The following is a 3,935-nucleotide window of genomic DNA, read 5'->3' as shown; positions in this document are numbered from 1 at the left end:
CAAAAGTCCAGTCAGGACGGGACCGCTATGGGAAATGCGGTCGGTCACATGAGGGGGCTTGTCGCACTGAACCGGGATCAGGCTGCTATAAGTGTGGCAAGGTTGGGTATTTTGGCAGAGATTGTACTGCCCATACTCCTGTGATTCAGACATCAGATCTGATTTGCTTTCCTTGTAATCAAAGGGGCCATAAAAAGGCCAATTGCCCTAGATTGACAGCAGCAACGACGCCAGCAGTGGCGCAGAACCCAGCGACAGCACAGGTTGTGGATGGCTAGAAGGTCAAGTCGGAGGCTCCAGTGGTTCAGAGCCGAGCATTTCAGCTGACAGCCGAGGAGGCACGCGTTGCACCCGATGTGGTGACGGGTATGATTTCTTATTTATGCTTTTATGTTATGTCATTGTGATTCTGATATATTATGTGCGTTCCTTAGGATCGTTCCATGTGAACGGTATCCTAGTTCAGGTGTTATTTGATTCGGGTGCCACCCGATCATTTGTCTTTCTTGTGCTTAGCAAGAAGTTTTCTGAGTCTTCAGGCATGTTGGATTGCCCTCTAGAGGTTGAGATTGCAGACGACCGGTCTGTGCGAGCGTCAGAGGTCTACCGGGATTGTGTTTTGCGGCTGTTCGAGGAATGTTACCTGGTGGACTTGGTTCCCATACATTTGTGGGGGAATAAGCTTTTTATTGGTATGGATTGGCTAAGCCCCAATGAGGCAGTGATCGACTGTGCGCAGCAGTCAGTGCGGATCAGGACCCCTAGTGGGGGAGAGCTGGTCGTTCAGGGCGAAAGGCCACAGCGAGGACCAGCCTTATGTTCGGCAGCGAGGGCTAGGCGCTACCTCTAGGAGGGTTGCGCAGGTTATGTTGCCTATGTTATGGATACCCGGGAGGCGGGAAAGGCGACGGTGGGCGATGTGCTCGTGGTGCGAGAGTTTACGAACGTATTCCCCGAGGAGTTTCTTGGGATACCTCCGGAGAGACAGGTGGAGTTCAGGATCGACCTAGTCCCTGGTGCGGCTCCGATAGCCACGACACCGTATCGGTTGGCACCTCCTGAGATGCAGGAGCTGTTAGACAAGGGGTTCGTTAGACCAAGCAGTTCACCTTGGGGAGCCCCGATTCTGTTTGTGAAGAAGAAGGAGGGGTCGCATCGGATGTGTATAGATTATCGTGAGCTGAATAAGGTGACGGTGAAGAACCGTTACCCACTCCTGCGGATCAATGATCTCTTTGACCAGCTAATGGGAGCATCTTGGTTCTCCAAGATTGATCTGCGTTCGGGGTACCACCAAATGAGGGTCAGAGAGGAGGATGTGCAGAAGACTGCCTTTCGGACACGTTATGGTCACAATGAGTTTGTGGTGATGCCTTTCGGGCTCACCAATGCTCCTGCCGCGTTCATGGATCTCATGAACCGTGTGTGCAGACCAATGCTAGATCGGTCTGTTATAGTTTTCATCGATGACATCTTGGTCTATTCTAAGACGCGAGAGCAACATGAGGAGCACTTACAGGAGGTTTTGAGTACTTTGAGGAGGGGAGCTTATATGCTAAGTTCTCCAAGTGTGAGTTCTGGTTGCGCGAGGTGCAGTTTCTTGGGCACCTTGTCAACCAGAATGGGATTTCGGTAGATCTGGCCAAGGTAGAGGCCGTGATGAGGTGGGAGGTCCTGAGGTCTCCATCCAAGATTCGGAGCTTCCTGGGACTGGCAGGTTACTATCAGAGATTCATTGAGGATTTCTCCAAGATAACTGTGCCCCTGACCAAGCTGACAAGGAAAGCCGTGGTCTTCCGTTGGGGGCCTAAGCAGTAGGCTGCATTTGAGACATTGAGGCAGAGATTATGCGAAGCGTCGATCTTAGCCCTGCCAGAGGGCATGGAGGATTTCGTTGTATACTGCGATGCGTCCATCTTGGGTTTGGGCGCAATATTGATGCAGAGAGGGCACGTCATTGCTTACGATTTGAGGCAGCTGAAGCCTCATGAGGGGAATTACCCGACACATGATTTGGAGCTGGGGGCTGTTGTATTCACCCTCAAGATTTGGCGGCATTACCTCTATGGGGTCCGGTGTACCATTTTCACGGACCACAAGAGTTTGAGGTACCTCATCGACCAGCCGAATCTAAACATGAGGCAACGTCGGTGGTTGGACGTGGTGAAGGATTACGCTTGTGAGATCCTTTACCATCCGAGGAAGGCCAATGTGGTGGCTGACGCGCTCATCCGCAAGGCAGCACCGATCAGGGATATCTGTTTGAGGATGACAGTGGTGACTCCACTTTTGGAGCGGATTCGGGAGGCCCAGCAGGAGGCCATGAAGGAGGAACATCGAAAGAGCGAGCAGATAGTAGGGCAGGTTTCCTCCTTCGATTATGACAACCGAGGACTACTTACACTACACCATAGGGTGTGGGTGCCGTACCACTGGGGTGTGCGCCAGGTCCTGATGGAGGAGGCACACAAATCCCGATTCTCCATTCATCCCGGGGTGACGAAGATGTATAGGGACCTTCATCTGGACTATTGGTGGCCCTGTATGAAGCGGGATGTAGCATGGTACGTGGAGCGGTGCTTAACCTGCAGGAAGGTCAAGGCCTAGCATCAGAGACCTCACGGAAAGATGCAGTCGTTGGATATCCCGCAGTGGAAATGGGAAGACATTACAATGGATTTTATCACAAAACTTCCTAGAACCGCGCGGGGAGTGGATTCGATTTGGGTCATCGTCGATCGGTTGACCAAGAGTGCCCACTTTATTCCGATTCAGGAGAGTATTTCGGCTGAAAAGCTGGCCGACATCTATATCAGGGAGGTGGTGGCGGCACGGGGTGCCAGTGTCGGTGATTTCGGACAGGGATGTTCGGTTCACTTCTAGGTTTTGAAGGAAATTCCACGATGAGTTGGGCACTCGTCTACATTTCAGCACCGCCTTTCACCCGCAGATGGATGGCCAGAGCGAGTGGACTACCCAGACTCTGGAGGATATGTTGCGGGCGTGTGTGTTAGATTTTGGAGGTACTTGGGATACTTACCTTCTATTGTGTAGCACCTGGTTCTTGGTACGTGTTCTTTTTATTAAATCTTTTAATAATTTTGCATTTGGGCTTGGACTCGGCGAGTTGAAGGACCAACTCGCCGAGTAGAAGCGGGATGAGGCGCGGAGTTAAGTTCTGGACTAGACGAGTCGAGTCCCGGACTCGGCGAGTAGACCATGTTTGGGAAAAAACCCTAATCCGAGGGTTTGCACCCTATTTAAACACCTTAACTCGGCCTCCTTAGTTCCATTTGCTCCCAGAAGACCCCCATAGCAAACCCTAGCCGTTATTGAAGCAATCTAAGGCTTTTGGAGTGATTTTGGTGCTCTTGTGATCCAAGGAAGGAAGGAAAAGCTTGAAGGATCAAGAGGAGGCTAGAAGGATTCGGTTTTGAGAATCATTTGCTGACTTTAGAAGGTACAAAGTCTATACCTTGCTTGCTCTTTTGATAGATCCCATTTTGTGGAGTTTTAGGGCTTTTCTAAGCCATTTTGGTCACCAACCATGATTGCAAGCATGGTTTGAGGTTGATGTTTCGGATCTAGGTCCTTTGAGGGGTTATGTATGTGCTCTGTTTAGGATCGTTCCATGTGAACGGTATCCCAGTTCAGGTATGTGCTCTGTTTAGGATCGTTCCATGTGAACGGTTGATGTTTTAGGGCTTTTCTAAGCCATTTTGGTCACCAACCTTGCTGCTGTGATTTTGATATGTTATGTATGTGCTCTATTTAGGATCGTTCCATGTGAATGGTATCCCAGTTCAGGCATTGTTTGATTCGGGTGCTACCCGATCGTTTGTTTCTCTTGCGCTCAACAAGATATTTTCCGAGTCTTCAGGCATGTTGGATTGCCCTCTAGACGTAGAGATTGCAGATGACCGTTTGGTGTGAGC

The sequence above is a fragment of the Lactuca serriola genome, chromosome 8 (assembly GCF_051521515.1).
Source record: "Lactuca serriola cultivar US96UC23 chromosome 8, Lser_US96UC23_V15, whole genome shotgun sequence".
NCBI classification, from domain to species: Eukaryota; Viridiplantae; Streptophyta; class Magnoliopsida; order Asterales; family Asteraceae; genus Lactuca; species Lactuca serriola.
This window is presented reverse-complemented; position numbering follows the sequence as displayed.